Source organism: Cupressus sempervirens, chromosome 3 (assembly GCF_028749045.1).
Source record: "Cupressus sempervirens isolate cs-2001-9-10 chromosome 3, ASM2874904v1, whole genome shotgun sequence".
In the NCBI taxonomy this organism is placed as follows: domain Eukaryota; kingdom Viridiplantae; phylum Streptophyta; class Pinopsida; order Cupressales; family Cupressaceae; genus Cupressus; species Cupressus sempervirens.
This window is the reverse complement of record NC_143120.1, coordinates 471510044-471528095: the sequence shown is the minus strand read 5'-3', so window position 1 is coordinate 471528095 and position 18052 is coordinate 471510044. Positions and strand designations below refer to the sequence as shown.

Genomic DNA, 18052 nt, shown 5'->3' with positions numbered 1-18052 from the left:
AGCTCACCTAGGGCTTGGTCAAAGAATTATTTGCACTCACTTTCAGGGCCCTTGCTTGCATAATATAATACATCTTTTGGAATCCCTTTTGTCATTTAGGCCGTGAATTTTGGAGTGCCTATTGTCATCTTCTTTAAACTACTATTGCCATAATGCTATAACTGTCACATTCTCTTGTCTATGTTGTGAAACACTTCCACCTGGCATTGCCTAGCATGTTGGAGTAGGTCTTTTATTTAGTTTTAATATTTTTTCTTGTCTCTCAAACAAGCATGTGCATTTATCACTCCAACACATTCCATTGAACTATTGTTATTATTTTGTGTCATGAAATCTTTAGGTGTTGTTAAGCCATTTTGGATGGCACAAAATCCTAAGTAATAAAGCATGCATATTATTTTTGTTTATTATTCTTTGCTTGTTTCCATAGCTATGTGACACTTAAGTTGTTTAATAAAATAATATTATAGTTAGAAGGTTTGGCACTGATAGTTTGGGAGGTAATATTGCGGTTGTAGGGTTGAAATTTTGTTGCTACAATAATGTATTAACTCACAGACCTATATTTCAATGTTTCACAACCTCACATAGGGTGGCCTCCAAGTTATGGGCTTTTTCAATTATAATTAGTCATTTTTTTATTCACTAGTGTAGAATACCTCTGCACTAAAGAGGTTTCAGACCAAAAACATTTAAAAATGTTGGTTGATTACTATTCAACTCATTGATTACTCTACTTACCAAAAGATTGTCAATCCAAATTATGAATTACATGTAACTAGATTATATAATTTATTCTCCACAAATCATATTCAACCATTATTATTATTTAGTTTCTTTTAAAAGCTTGAACTATTATTTCCATGCTATAGCTGAAACTAAAACATGAGTAAATGTTTCTTTGCACCAATTCTTAATTTATTAGGTTTCCTAGCTGAATGATGAAGGTGTTGAATGTGTAGGATGTTTTGGTTTCTTTTGCATGCACATTACAAAGAATTTGTGAAAATATGTAAAACAAGTCGGGGATGTCAAACCTTACAAAGAATTTGGTCCCATGGAGAGGCCTGGAACTCCTACGTTTTTCATCCAGAGGTGGCCTCATGAAATTATGTAAACAACTATTTAGTTTTTCTTTCCATCATTCTAACAAATTAATGGTTATGCTTTTTTGGTAGGAAAATTTGCAAGGTCATTGAAGAGGAGGCTTTAGCTGTGTAGCCACCCCATTGAGAATTAGAGGACTTTTTTCCCAACTAAAAGCTTTATGTGTGGTAATTTTTAATGAATATGGGATCTCGGACATTGTAGTTTCCAGATAGAAGTTTTATGTTTCATGAGGACCCTTTAATGCATCCAACTAATTTTATTTTCAGCACCACCCACTGAGAAAATTATTTTGCACCAACTTGCATTAGAGCAATGCTTAGTTTAGGTTTCTTAATCTCTCCACACAATAGTCAAGTCTCTTGCAACAATTTTTCAAGTTTTTGCAACCAAAATCATTAGTTAAATTCTATCTGAAAAACATTACTACACCTAAGTTACTGTATGGGGAAAAACTCTTCAAACATTTGAGCAGATGTTGCAAATTTTTCGTACCCATGTTTTATTTGGAGTCAAGGATAGTGCCTAGAGGACATGCACATTGAGTGGACTAAATGTTAGCAGAAGCGTAATTATGAATGATAGAGGTTGAGAACCATACCAGGTTGGAGAAGATGAGGGGAAAACAAATAACATAATAAGTTAGATGTTAAACTTTAACTACAATGCACAGTATTATTATCCAAGAGGTACAATCTAAGATGTTCTACATATTGGTGCCTAATCTATTCGCCTAATCTACCACTAAGCTGGCTCCTAGAGAATGGCAGGGCTAGATATGTTACTGCAACTGTTTGTAGTTAGCAAATATGTCAAGACAGGTGCCACTGTACGTGTGTGGAAAGTTTTTAGAAGACTTACATTGTCGTGTTTCTCTTATGTGTTTTGTAGGTGATGATTGTGTTGTTGACAGAGCAATAGAGGGCTTATCTTAGTACAGATAGAGTTATGTATCCTTGAGTCCCCCAAACCCTTGAGAAGCATTCATACCCATTGTGTATAATTACAAAATGAGACATGGAGATTTATGGGCAATTTGCACTTTTTTCTAGCCCTTTCCTTTGGAAGGAACTTGTTGTGCTTCCATCATTAGGAAGAGGGTGTTTCTTGTTGTCAAACTTAGATGTTGATTGTTGATGATCTGGTTACTATTAGTTGGGGTGGCACATAGAGGATTGAGTTCAATTGAAAATAGAGCCTTTGTAGCATTGTATATTTCAATAGAGGTGGCTAGTAATGGTGTGAGAGTTTTGAATTGAAAACAAGATGCATAACAAGCTAGGTAGGAAGATTGAGCTCAAAGGTGTTGTCTAATCCTACTTACTTGGTGATGTTATAGGGCTCACAATGCAATGGACAAGCTTGTGGTGCTGCTTGTACTTGGTAGTTATGTTCTACAGAATGGTTTGCATATATTGTTGTATTTGTTTAATTTGTGTGATGAATTTGATAGCTTTGCCAACTTCATCTTAAGATAGAGTAATTGATGCTAAGGATAGTAGCATGGGATAAGCCCTGTCATTTAATTGTAGAAGTTGAAATTGGAGTAACATGGAAAGGGTTGTGGTTTGTAGAGTTGGGAAGACCTTTTCCATAGTTGTGCTTAATGAAAAGTAGGCTTCCATCCCATGTGTGCTTCTTGAAGTAGTACATTTGAACAAAGTGCAGTTTTAATCCTTTTACCAAAGGAAGTAGATCAAATTTGTGCCTTCCAATGACCAAATTTTCATGTGGGGGTGTCTCAAAAACATGAGGGATTGATTAGAGACAATGGTACTTTGACTTCGTTAGCAACTCAACAACATAAGTTTGACAAGTCCATATTCATCGGTAAAATCTATAGTTGTTGTTCTCTTATCTAACAAAATTTGCAAGCTGTGAGCATTTAGTATTGGCCATGTTATATCGCCTTAGCACAGGATCTATGTGCCCCATGATGCATAGCTATTGTTGAATCACTACTATTTTTTGCTATAATTTACCCACCAATCCATTATGTCAACATATGCTGAGAAGGGAATGAAAATGTTTGATAAAAGATGTTGGCTGATCATCATTTCTATGACTAGGACTTTGTTCTGTTCTTCCATTGTTCCCATTCTATCTGCTTAGTATATAATTCCCTCCATGTTTTGGATGTGTGTTTACATATTGTTCCAAATCTGTCACCGTCCTCCTCTCTGTTTTGACCTAATTTTACACCATATTTGCAAGCTTCCATTATTCAAATAGTTTTTTACATTTTTAGTTTGGCTCGGATACCATGTTAAATTCCAAAGATCGATGATGCAAATGTAATGGCACTGCCTATACAAGGAAAAAAACAATATTATTGCTGAAAAAAACATGCATAGATTGTTGAATCTATACAACATCAATATCAAGACAATAACCACGTTTTGTTTAGGGTTTTAAAAGCCTAAAATAATCTCCCTTTTTGTGTTTTAATAGGTTCAAGGCTTTATATTAAGCCATTTTACAAATTAAACCTTTTCTTTAACAAAGGACAAAGTTGTTGAGCAACTTTTAAAAGTTGCTGCAATTTTTATTGCCCAAGTAACATTACTTGTTTCCACATTTTCAGATGATTACTAGGCCTTCCCCAAACATCCTTAGGAGTTAAAAATTTCATCAACTTGCCTCATCTGAGACCTCTAAGCTCCTAATGCCATCTATAGCATATGGTGATAACTTTTGCAAAATATTGTATTGTCTAAGCATTTTGGCCTTTTAAGCAAATAATCCACCTTGTGAGGTCTTCTAATGCATACATATGCCCAAAATGTAATAGAAACTCCTAACTCAACCTTTCATCAACATGGAAACATAAAGAATTTAGAATGATTCCAATTGAAGGAGAAAACTTGAAAACCTATCCTAGCTTGAACACACAAGCATGAGCTATATGCTCTTATTTTATTTGCATACTTCTTAAGAGAAGTTTATCACACCAAAATGAAATGGTGTGAGCCTTGGAAGGGTGCTACTACACCATATACTTTCGTAATTTATATATCTATTTACTTTGACTTCTTTTTTTATTGCCTCTCATGAAACTATCATACATTGGTGAGGGTCACATGTACCCACAACTATCAAAAGTACACTTCTTTAAAGGATCCAAACCATTATTCAATATAAGACAATGAACTAAAAAACATCACAGTTTACAAATCTATCATTTAGGAGCATGTTAATGTGATTGGTATTTTTGAATGATAATGCAAGAGGTAGCGAATATATTCTTTGGTATTCACAAATATGACATTACATAAGATAAGATCCTTGAGAAACCCTCATAATGATGCAAAATAGTGATCTCTATCATTCTTTTGATAGTTTTGACACAATCTTATAAACCTATGGCACATTAGAATATGTTCCATATTAAGCCTACCTCTAATAAACCCTTAAGTTCATGAGTTATGACGAGGAGGAAAAGTTATGAGCTCTTTAGAATCTTCTCCTTCTACACATCACACCATGTTTTCTCCATGATATTTTCAATGTGGGGGAGATAAATATAAACTTATGAACTCTTGTAAGCCCCTTAATGTGCCATTATCTTTCTTAGGGATGTTTCAGTTCAGCGTGCCTGAGAATGTTTGAGCGCTCAACAAGATAGGATGAAGTTGGGGATAGGGTTTACCCAACCACCCAGAGCTAACAGAATAGACAGTTCAATCCCAGGATGAAAGGTGAGAGAGATTTGGTGGTTGGCAACTTTGTACTGGCCAACACTACAAGATTCAACATCGCCCGAGATGTCATTGCAAAATCAAAACAGAGTATGATCTCCAAAAAGAAAGAGAGGTTATTATAGGTCTCCGCAACATAGTCCTATAGGAACTAGAATTGCATCCATACCTTGCATAAACTCTAAGATATGCCTCGTCAAAGATCACTTCCCTATGGCATTTAGTGACTCTCAGGGATGTTTTAGTTTGGCATGCTCGAGAACGTTCAAGTGCTCAATAGGATGGGACAAGGTTGGGGATAGGGTTTGCCTGGCCACCCAGACCTAACATAATAGATAGTTTGATCCCACAACAAAAGGTGAGAGAGATTTGGTAGTTGGCAACTTTGTACTGGCCAACACTACAAGTTTCAGCATCACCCGAGATGGCATCGCAAAATCAAAATGGAGTAAGATCTCCAAAAAGTGAGAGAGGTTATTGTAGGTCTCCACAACATGGTCCTATAGGAATTGAAATTGCATCCATACCTTGCACAAGCTCCGAGATATGCCTCATCAAAGATCATTTCCCTATGGCATTTAGTAACCCTTAGGGATGTTTTGGTTTGGCATGCTCGAGAACGTTCGAGCACTCAACGACATGGGACAAGGTTGGGGATAGGGTTTACCCAACCACCTAGAGCTAATAGAATAGACAGTTCGATCCCACAATGAAAGGTGAGAGAGATTTGGCAATTGGCATCTTTGTATTGGCCAACACTACAAGTTTCAGCATCACCCGAGATGGCATCGAAAAATCAAAATGGAGTAAGATCTTCAAAAAGAAAGAGAGGTAACTATAGGTCTCCACAACATGGTCCTATAGGAACTAGAATCACATCCATACCTCGTACGAGTTCTGAGATATGCCCCGTCAAAGATCGTTGCCCTATGGCATTTAATGACCCTTAGGGACATTTTGGTTTGGTGTGCCTAAGAAAATTTGAGCACTTAACAAGATGGGACAAGGTTGGGGATAGGGTTTACCTAGCCACCTAGACCTAACAGAACATATAGTTCGATCCCACGATGAAAGGTGAGAGAGATTTGGCAGTTGGTAACTTTGTATTGGCCAACACTATAAGTTTCAGCATCATTTGAGATGGCATCGCAAAATCAAAATGGAGTATGATCTCCAAAAAGTGAGAGAGGTTATTGTAGTTCTCTACAACATGATCCTATAGGAACTAGAATTGCATCCATACCTCATATGAGTTTTGAGATATGCCTAGTCAAAGATCGTTGCCCTATGGCATTTAGTGACCCTTAGGGACGTTTCAGTTCGGCGTGCCCAAGAATGTTCAAATGCTTAACAGGATGGGACAAGATTGGGGATAGGGTTTACCCAGCCACCTGGACCTAACAAAATAAACAGTTTGATCCCACGACCCTTTTTTCACTAAGTTGCAAATTTGAGCAACTTTTACAACTTTCAACAATGCAACTTTGCACAAAAAGTGCAATTTTTACATTTCTCACTTGATTCCAATTCTACAACTTGAAAAAGGTTTGGCAACACTAAAATAACTTATTTCCAAATGCTCAGACCTTCACCAATTCCCATACTCCTGCAAAGTTGTCAGTATTTTTGCAATTTTGCTTTGACAACTTTTGCAATTTTTTGTAATTTTTGACATCTTAACTCCTAGATGCCTATAACTTAACCTAATGACCCTAAGGACCTTTATAACCTTCTAAGAAACATAAAAATTATTTATTCCTTGAAAAATCACCTATATTGCTCAATTTTATGCCTAAAAAGTGGCCCATAGTGTAACAATAGAGACTTGGTCCAAAACAATCATACCTCATCTTTTGATATGTTATAGTGGAGTGAAATGGGTATCCTAATCTTCAATTATTATTTTTTCTATTATGAAAAAATGTGCAGAAAAATGAAATAGGACAACATTTTATGCTAGTGTTTGTATTGGAATTATCATTGTTTCCTTAGCTAGTGTTTTTCATGAGTTAGAGTATAATAATCTATCTTTTATTATGATTGAGTTTAATATTTTAGTATTCTTGTTGATTAGTGTTGAAAATAATTTACAATTTGAGTTAGTGATGATATGAAGGCTCTAAATGGTATTCATGCTTCTTGTGTGTGTTCTTAGATCATGTTAATGGTTCACATTGATTGAGGAGACCAAATTTTTATTTATTTGGTGGTTTTTTGGTGTTTCTTTATTTAGTGTCTAACTGATTTGATGAACCAATAAGTTGTGATTCTTGGTGCTACTTTGGTGATACCATTGCATGCTTTTGGTTATTCATTTGGGTCCTATCCAAGTCTTGGATGACTTGATTTGGATAACATTACTGATTAAACATAATATTTATATCTTTTATTGTAATAGGCATTAGTCAACCTTGTTTATGTTTAATCTTTGTAACATCTATAAATGAAATAACATTTCTATAATTGAGAGTATGTTAAGTATGCAAAGGTGTGCAAAGGAAATATATTGTATGCATTTTATGAATAAGTAGAAGTTGTGCTTCATTGGATTTGTCTTGGCATTTGAGATGTTTATCTTCTTGGTTGTAGTGGACATTATGTCCACTATCTTGTAATCACGATTATATCAGTGAACCCAACGAAAGGCAAAATCTAAGATTTATTGTAAGAAATGTTCTCTACATAGCGTGTCCATAAATTGGGTCATATGCCTTTAGATGTAAGTGGATTGATTTTTTCTCTATATTTTAAAAAAAATAGGGATATTTTTTCATACTACAAATATCTTGTGGTTTTGGCTCCCACTAGGTTTTTCCTAATAGGTTTCCTCAAGAACATATATGATGTAGAGCCATCCACTATCACCTTAAATAGACTAACTCAACTTTAGGATTCAACAATATAACTTGGAATCAACTCAAGGAATCAGTCCTACTCAAAGATCAAATGGAGTTCTTTGACTTGGTAGATTACTTCCTCAACCATGCTCATGAGTTCATCATCTCATTGTCTCAATCCAATCTATTCAAACTCCAATACTCTCTTGGGTTACCTAGTGCACCTAGTGCTTCCAACATACCAAATATCTAATCAAACTTCCCACACTAACCCTAACACCTTGTATAAACTTTTCAAGACCTATCTACCATGATCCAACTCTTCACCAACTCCAACCAACTCATCTTTCACCATTTCACACTTTAGCCCTCCTGGGCCTACCTAGTAGCCCTATTAGACAGAAGTCTACAAATTCCATGAAATGTTTCCAAACAACCTGGTAAGTAATTAACTTTCCAAATACCTTTTTGGGAGTTATAAAATCCCTATCAATCTCAAACCTTCACCTCTTGACTGGTGAACCTTTGTACTGCTGATTGCACATGCATTTAGGCCTAATTAACCTACCCCAACAAAGGAAATTTATCCTCCACTAATCTCCAAGACTCCCCAACCTAAAAGAATCTTTCTAGACCTCTTAACACACAATATTATCAAACTCCCAAGTATCACCATTCATCAAACTCCCAAATCAACGAACCCTCACTATTTGAACAAGAAACCAAGGGTTTTGTAGAAAATACCCCTCCAATTCACTCACAACTCTAAAAAAGGTTCAAACACTTTACAATCCATCTAAAAAGACCTTTCCAAACCTTGGTTACCCTATCTATCCCTTGGATCATTCCTAGCCATGACTAGTATGGCACTAGTTTCCCTTAATCAACAATTTTCCATCTTTTTGGGTTCTTCAAAGACCTCATCTCAAATCCATGCATATATTCACTATATTAAAAGGATCTATTATTCATTTGAATCACCATACCAATCACTAGAAACCCATTGGTGGGTGAGTCAAGGTGCTTAATAAAGTCCTTGCAGTAATGACTGTCTATAGTCACAATACAGGCACAATCACTTATACCAGTGATTTCCTTCGCTTTATCACCAAAAAAAACACTGAAGTTAATGCATACAAATGTAAGAGAAATAAAAAAAAATTTATTTACACCAAGTTTCAACCATGTTCACATTTATATGTTCAAAAAAAATTTCTATTATTGGGACTGTACCCATGAGACAGTAAGCTTCATAAAATGCAAAAAAATTGAATTCTATTCATAGAACTTCCATCTTTCGTTCCATTACATATTTTATCATTATGGATCATCTCTCCCTTCTAATCATGTTGAAGAAATTCTAAATAGACCCCATCTACTCCCACAAACCCGACAACAACTTCTTAACTATTTGTAACTGTCTGCAATAGTGTACTAACTTAACATATGAAAATGGCTCAAAATTTCTATACTAATCTAAAGACTCTTTAACTTATTTACACTATAAAACTCTAAACACATCCATTAGTCCTTTCTCTTAGCCATTTTTAGCATTCTTGACAATATTTTGCCAATTTTGCAATTTACATTTATTTATGCATATCTTGTATCTTAATCTTGAATGACCTATGACTCCTCCATACTATAACTTTGATGAACCAAATACATTAAATTTGACTATGACATTAACATTAAATGAATTTTAACTCCTTAAACCTCACTTGTGCCATTTTGGCCTAAGTTTTCCCATTCTTGGCAATGTATTACAAATTTGACAATTTCATGCTTCCCTTACATTTTGATGGCTTCAATAGCCATGGTCCATCATCAAATGACTTTACATATCTTCATTAGGCATTTATTGCCCTTGGTACCTTCATGGTCTCCTTCATAGGTCCTAGTGTACCTTGTAGTTTTGTGTGTCCACTTGGTGCCGCTACACCAATATATGATGTTATGTATTATGTATAATGTGTTACAAATCTCGTATTATTATTTATCTTTTAGATATTTGATTTATTTAAGTGGTTGAAATTATTATATTTGGCATACAATTGAATCACTCCCACCCTAAGATGTTCTTGTCTCTTCTTAGGCCTAAAAATTGGTATTATAGCCAAGTCCTTTTAAAGATGTTTGATCACCTAATGTGATATTTGACATGAAAAGTTTACAAAATGATGGTCCTAAGTTTGATGGAACCAACAACCTGGTTTGGAAGAATGGTATGACTATTTATATGATATGTATGGGAGATGAATATTGGGATATTAGTGAGAAGCCTTATGATATACCAAATGATCTATCAAATGGTACTACAAATCAAATGAAGCAACTCAAGAAAAAACAATATAGAAAGTTAATATTTGATTAGTGCCTTGTCTGATATAGAGTATTCTCACATCTATGGATCAATGATAACCCATGAGGCATGGAAAAAGCTAGAAACTATTTGTAAAGGTGATGAGTATGTTAAGAAATATGAGTTGTACGGTCTTTAAGGGAAGTATGAAGATATAAGGGTGAGTGAAAGTGAACTATTTCACCATTTATGTAGAGAGTGAATGATATAGTTTGTTCAATTATAAGTAGAGATGGAACCTTAAGCGATGATGATGGACATGAGTAAAATTACGAGATCTTTGCCTACATGTTACAATGAAAAATTCACATCTATTTACAAATTAAGAACTATAAAACAAGTTTCAAGAGAAGCTTAGGCTTGAAGACTTTTTTTTTCTATGAGATGACTACTCTTGGTAATGAGCTACCAAATATTGAAACTACACTCAAATCCAATATTTATAAGGATAAGAAAGAACTTTTGAAAGATAGTAGCTATGCTAAGTGTAAGAATTTGCTCAAGGCAAAAAATAAAAATGACAAGATCTAGTAGCTCAATCGATAACACAAATGAGAGAGATGAAATGATTTGATCATTAAATGACTAGATTCAATTATTATCAATAATAAAAGTATGTATGGATGCAATACACATAGATCTTCCTGAATATATAGGTAATGCTTGATAACTAGGAGTGCTGCTAGTGATAACCTATCAACTAGAAAAGGTGTAATCACATGTCGCCTAAAGGTGGAACATCATCCATTATACAACAAAGTATGTGTAACATGTGAAACAATGAGAGAAGGATAATGTGGTAAGAACACAAAGGTGGATCTCACAAACAAATAGGTGTGAGATGACAATAAGTGCATGTGGATTTCTCCTATAATATGTGCTAAATAATGCGTTGACTCCTACAAAAACTAATATGAAAATATTGTATCCTAAGTAAACATAAGTAAAGTGTAATTAGTAATTAATTCCACCAATACCCCTCCCTCCACCCCAACTTGTGAGAACATAAACATGATTACATCTAAATGGAGAAAGGAAGGCTACAAATCAAACATTGATGAACCACCTATGATTATCCTTAAGGGTGTGGATTCTTCCACACAATCACAACCTTGCAATCTTCAAACTAAGAGCGAACAAACATAACAACAAATAAAAGATAAAAAACATGTTAGTCATAATATCATTATTGGTAACAATGTTCCAAATGCAAAGAATTATTTGTTTGAACTTCTAGCAATGATCAAGCGGCTTACTGAATGGCTTGATGAGTCTTGGAAACTTCTCCCATTGTATCCTTGCTTTTGCCAGTTTGAAGTTTCTAGTTGCATGCACAAAATCATGACTTTACATCACAAAGCATTCACATTCTAACAATTTTCATGTTCTTTCATTACATTTTGATCTAAACAACAAATTCTAAACTTTCACTTATTCAAATGACTAATTTGAAAATGGGTCCTATTAAAGAATCTAATATAAATTCAAATAATGTATCTAGATTCTAAAAAAATCAAAACATAAAATCTGTGATTTAAACTTATCTCATCACTTACACATAATAACAATACCCACCTTTTCATGTGGACAGTCTTGGGGGAGAGGTTGCAACATTGTATTTGGATCCAATTGATCACTCTTTCTCTCTCTCCCTCTCTCCCTATTCAATCTAATGAGCCAACTAGATCTGCTCTACATTTTAATGTCTCAAGTATTGCCTCGTGGTCTGACTCGTGAACTTTCCAAAGAATCTTATTATGTGGTTTTCCACCATATTTTATCAAGTGGACATTTGATGTGACAAAAAGGTTTGAATAATGAAGAATCTTCCTCTCTATTTGCCAATCCTCAAATAACCACAAGTTAGGGTTCTTCATAGAATATCATCTAAGCCATGTGTCGATTACAACTACTACATCGACATGGTACTCTAAACCTTCACCATCTATAACTGAGCGATCCAAAAAAAAATTGGCTTGTACACAATAACGCAAATAATAATCCGTCCCTTCTTCATTGTCTTCAGGTGCAATAACAATAAAAACATGGCCTGTAGTGACAAAATTACAAAATGTTGTCATTAATTCAAAAAATACTTAGGTAAAAGTTATAAAGTTACATATGTAAATTACAAAGCTATATATATATATATATATATATATATATATATATATTACTAGGTTGCACTAGATGAAACAAGCCGTCAAAGTCAATAGATGAATCCATCTCTACCATTTTTAGTGCTTGTGGGGGACGATAGGTGTCAATTGGGTCCAAAACTCATATATCTCATTTGTCCACCCATTTAGTTAAGTCACAGTCATCCCAATTTTTCTTTGCACATGATGGACAATAGCATGCCATTTTGTGTGTGTGGATACTCCATGAACCTGCATCAAAGCTTCTAAAAGAGTGCAACTCACTAGATCCTGTTAGTGTGCAACAATCCTCATATGGTACAATGTTAGTATTATCTATCAACCAAAAAAATCTATGAACCGTAGACTCACCTTCCTTACCTAGACCCATTGTAGTGTTACACCACTGGATGATGGATTTTGCATCTGTCAATATTGCTCTATCTTTGTACTTTAGTTTTTCATGAGATAAGGCTCTTTTGATGCATGCGCCTACACCATCGTGCTCTCCCTTTCCATGACCAGCCTCTGTGAAATTCCACATATATTGAATTCTACACAACTTATGCATCTTGCTCAACCAATAGAACATCCATGCATTCTTGAATTGAGATGCATAATTGTCTAATCAAATAATGTGTTGATGATATGTTATGCCCTTGTTAGCCAAATATCCATAAAATAGTTGAAAACAACAATGTACAAACTCCATAGAATGTGATCAATCATTGCTGATGTAAAAATGGTACTCCCTCAAAATCTTCCTATCATCCTCTATACTTGTAGGTGAATGCATAAATGTTATGTGAAAAAATATGGAAACCTATCAAGAAGTATAATACTTTTCTTGCACCTCATTTTGTGGTTGTAGTGTGCAGTTCTTTGCGAAGTCTACAACTGAAGCAATGGTATCCAGTGGAAACGTATCCTTGTACAACTTGAATTGAAAATCTAGCCATCGAGCTCTATGTGTATGCCTTGCATACTTATAAATAATCTTTTCACGGAAAATCTTCATGAACTCATCCATTGGAATATTTTCAATGACTAAATCACATCTTTTACCCTATTTCTCATCTTTTAGAGCATATGTCACTGTCTTAAATTTTTTGTAATCTACTATTTCATTTCCAATTGCATGTGTACTATCCATATGTTGACAAGTTGATAAAAGTTGCAAAGAACCATAAAATAAGCATTTACCATCCAAGCATGATGTCTTGTAAATTTTTTGGCCATCCCCTATTTCACATAAAATTTTGGATATGAATTCCCTTGAAGATCTTGGTGGCTCATTCATGTCACAATCCTGCAAAACAAACTCAGAATGCAAAAACACACATATATGCTTTAAAACATCAAAATGGTTAGAAAATTCAATGCGTATCCTACAACAACAAGTTGTGCACGTGTGATTTATCTTCACATAAAAAGGTTTACCCATCTCAAAAAATCTTTGACTTATTTGAATTTGAGGATACATACCAATAAATTTTGTAAAAAATTGTGTCTGAGTTGAGTCCAATAAATGTTTCACATGTGGGTTGCAATTTTGGCTACCAATCCTCCTTCTTACAACATCTCTTTGATTAGGGGAAACACTTGTGTTATTTTTTCAAAAATCTTCGATCAATGATTTCAAAGCTTCACTAATTTCTTTATCCTTTTGCAGTATTCTATCGCTAAATGTCCATAACTCATTTTTTGTTGGATCTTCCAATCTCTCACACCTTGGCATGGCTCTACTTAGAGTACCTCTACCAATTTTCAATGTTTTTCTTGTATTTCTCATGATTCAAGGTTTCTTCATTTGGGTACTTACTATTGTCGATGTAAGTACTCATCTTGTGATATTACTATCTTTGGTGCATGATTTAGAACCCACTTTGTCATAAGCACTCATTAGATTCTTTACAATATTTTTTTCATTTGAATCATCCATTGGTCTTAGCCCAACACTAGTACATTTGGGCTCATTTTTTGACCTTTATTGGTCAAAATTTTGACCTAGTTTTTGACCTACACATTGGTCAAAAAAATTTGGTCAAAAATTTGACCAACCTACTGGTTGGTCAAAATTTCAACCAATACATTGGTAGAAAAATTTTGAAATTGCCAGCACATTTTTTGCCAAGCATTTTGAAATTTCAACCAATACATTGGTAGAAATCTTTTGAAATTGCCAGCATTGCTTGGTAGAAAACTACAAGAATTTTGACCAATGCTTGGTAGAAAATTGCAGAGCATTGGTCAAAATTTTGACCAATTCTTTGTAGAAAACTACTGGGCATTGGTCAAAATTTTGACCAATGCTTGGTAGAAAACTGTTAGGCATTGGTCGAAATTATGACAAGGCAACTAAAAAGACCTTTCGTAATATTGCAATATTATATTAACAGCTCTCTGATCCCACAATGTCCTATAAAGAACTTCACATCGAGCAATAGGAAAAAATGACATTCTTTCACGATTCTATGATAACTCCTTTATCACAGCATCGACAACTTACTCATTGTGTTTTACAATCCCACGACAACCATTTTCGGGGCATCGTAAGTCATAGTCATAAGTCCTACCATCCCATGATCACAGTTGAACTCACCACCTCGTAGCATTGCAACCTATCATATTTTGTCCTATGATGTTACGGTTAAGCTGAAAATATTACACCGTTACATCATGGTTGCACAAATTATCCATGCGATGCTATGAAAAACCCTAGTCGCATCATCGGGAAACCCTTCCTCAGAGTTCTGAGATCTTACGATGAAAGAACTTATTGTAAGATCGGAGACTGTTATCCATGTGCCATCTCACTACCCTTGGTCCCACTAATGCTAATTCTAAACACATTTGGCATCTATATACCGGCTCGATTTCAATAGGAATCTAACATCTGTCATGTCAGCAAGTGACACGCTTGCATTCATGAATTCCATGATCCTACAACAATAGGGTGTCACTACACCATCGTAACACATCTTTATCCATCATATGATCATATGAAAAGGCCTTCGTCGTAATGTCTTAACCCATTTGATTTCATTCTCCATTCATACGACATGCCTCGTAAGATCGCCAGTCCCCATCTATTTGCTTTGCGACCTAACGACAAAAGCTTTATCGCAGGATCGTGATCCCCTTTGTCCTCTGCTCCTGATGCCATGAGAAAACACTAATCATGGGTAAAAGACCCCTTTTATTAGCAAAGCACAACGAGATACAATCTTACGATATAATGATCACTGCGAGATCGAAAAAGAAATGAAATTCCCCTTGGATGACATGATACAAGGACTATTGTGAGATCAAAGAGACCACAACACAAGCTCACGATGTTACGTCAATTCCTTTGTCGTAAGATCAAAAAAGATCAAAGAAAAAAGGATTCTTTCCTTTCTTTAAAATGAAAACCCACTCATACTTATGGCCTAGGGTTAAAGAGAGATTATGATTATAAAAATGACTAGGGTTTTCTAAAATTTTGAGAAATGATCCCGACCTTATCAAGACAAGATTTTTTAAAATTCACCAAAATGCAAAAATTTTCCATTCTCAAAAAGGAGCTATCAAGATGCATATCTTTTTTCTAGCTCTTACTGTTTCCATTTCTTAATCTATTAATTCTCTGAGCTTGATTGTTCTAACACCGTGCATAATGCTTTTACTGTTCCTTCCTAAATAGGCTTTGAAAGGTATCATAGAGAAGGTGCATATTGTAACTAAGTTTGGATTGACTTGGAGTAATGGAGAATTTGGTGTGAAGGGAGATCCTGCATATGTCAGGGCTGCCTGTGAAGCAAGCCTCAAGAGGCTTGATATAGACTACATTGATCTTTATTACCAGCACAGGGTGGATATTATTGTACCCATAGAAGCTACTGTAAGTCTTCAGATTCCAAACCCTTAACCTTGCACCAAAATACTATTTTGTCATGGCGTTGTAAGTTTTAAGATTCAAAATCTGTACTACTGTGACAGGTTTTTTATTTTAATCTTATTTATAAAATTTTGGGCAATGGTTTTTCTCCAAAAACTACATAGTTCAATCTTGAATTTGATTTGATGTGAGAAATATATTTTATATATCAATTCTTGAGATTGATAAGTATGAAATATTTTCTACAACAAGTCAAATTGTGATTTTACTACAAGGATTCAACTGTGTGGTTTTCTAGTGAAATGCATTGACACAAGTTATTTTAATATTGGTTCACAAGAACTCATTTTTCATAAGAATAAATGGAACTTGTAGTACTCATTACATTTAGATGATGCTCATAAGGTCAAGCATTAAGCCTTTCCAGAAGGTCACTAATTGCAGTACTACTCCAACTTATTGTCATGAGAGATGAGTTCTTATGAAGCTAATGTAACATGAGTCAATGAATTTGTCTCAGAAAAAAAAAAAATCAAAATTTCAAACCTCTAATTTCACTAGAAAATATGTCTCTAATAATCAAGGTTGTATGGCTTTGGAGGGCAAGATTGTATCCCTCTGGCTCTTTACCGAGGCCTAGCAAAACAAAAGAAATCTGATAACAAGCAAATGAGTTTTCCTTTTATACAGACGAGTGAATTGAAGAAGCTGGTAGAAGAGGGAAATATAAAATATGTGGGTCTGTCTGAAGCCTCTACTTCAATAATCCATAGGGCCCATGCAGTGCATCCAATCACTACTGTGTAGCTTGAATGGTCTCTCTGGAGTAGGGATTCTGAGGCCCAAATTATTCCCACCTCCAGGTAAACGTTGTGACGATATAATACCTCAATAGTCTGTGATTCAATGTTTACTTTATAGATTGCAGAGAATTGAGAATAAATATTTGTGAATTGGGTTCACAGTATATACCAAAGGTTGAAGTTTTTAATAAGATTTTTTAAAACTTTGTTCCATTTGAACTTAGATAAGGAATACAAGCTTACTTATATTTATTTTATTTCATTTTATTCCATTCATAGGGAGTTGGGGATTGGGATTGTTCCATATAGTCCTTTAGGCATGGGTTTCTTCAGCACAGGAGGAAAACTTCTTCAAAGTGTGACAGATAATGACTTCATAAGGTGAAGGATAGGATTTATTTTTTTCCATTTAATAATCGTACCATTTTAAAGATGATCTGATGTTGAGTTCAAACATTGAGACTGAACAACAAAGTAAAATCTAAACGAAAATCTACATGATAAGACTGAGAATAAAGGTGAAAATTAATTTGATTTGATTTTGTCATTGTTGATTGTTTCATATCATAATAATTGATCTGTTAAACAGGGGAATCCGAGGTTTTAAGGTGAGAATCTTGAGTGGAACCAAGATCTATTCCTAGAGCTAAGTAAGATCAGTTTAAGAAAAAGGTTCAACCCAAGCCAGGTTGCTCTTGCATGGGTTCAGGACTAGGGAAATGATGTTATGGGAAGCAGTAGTTGTGGATCATTTTAGACCTACGACATGCAAAGTGTCCATTTTATGTTAGTTTGAGCTTCACTTGGTTTCAAGAATACTATAATATTCTCTACTTAACAAGGTCAACCACATGAAGGTGGAAGCTCATTTGGCCTCACCCTCCTCCCCCTAACATCAATCTAAAGTACCCATTATCATCTAATTACATACTTTATTCATTCATTCATCCATTTATGAACTATAAAATTCAATCAATACAATCACATAACATTCATTAATATGATAAAAATTCATTAATACACAATACTAATCAAAACTTCATTAACACATAACAATATTCATTAACATAAAATAAAAATCTGTATTAATATGCATCATTCATACATAATTACTTAAAACAAAGTTCTTTTATTATCCAACAAGGTTTATCAAAGAAGATTTTTAAAACATCATTTTTTTGTTTTTGTTTTTCTGAGCTCTCTTAAGAAAAGCGCTCATAGGAGCAT

General features: G+C 34.6%; 1 pseudogene; it reads left to right on the top strand.

Moving 5' to 3' along the window:
• The first annotated feature begins 1870 nt into the window (after positions 1–1870).
• LOC149567182 (putative aldo-keto reductase 2) lies at positions 1871–17469 on the top strand (annotated as a pseudogene).
• The last annotated feature ends 583 nt before the right edge of the window (positions 17470–18052 follow it).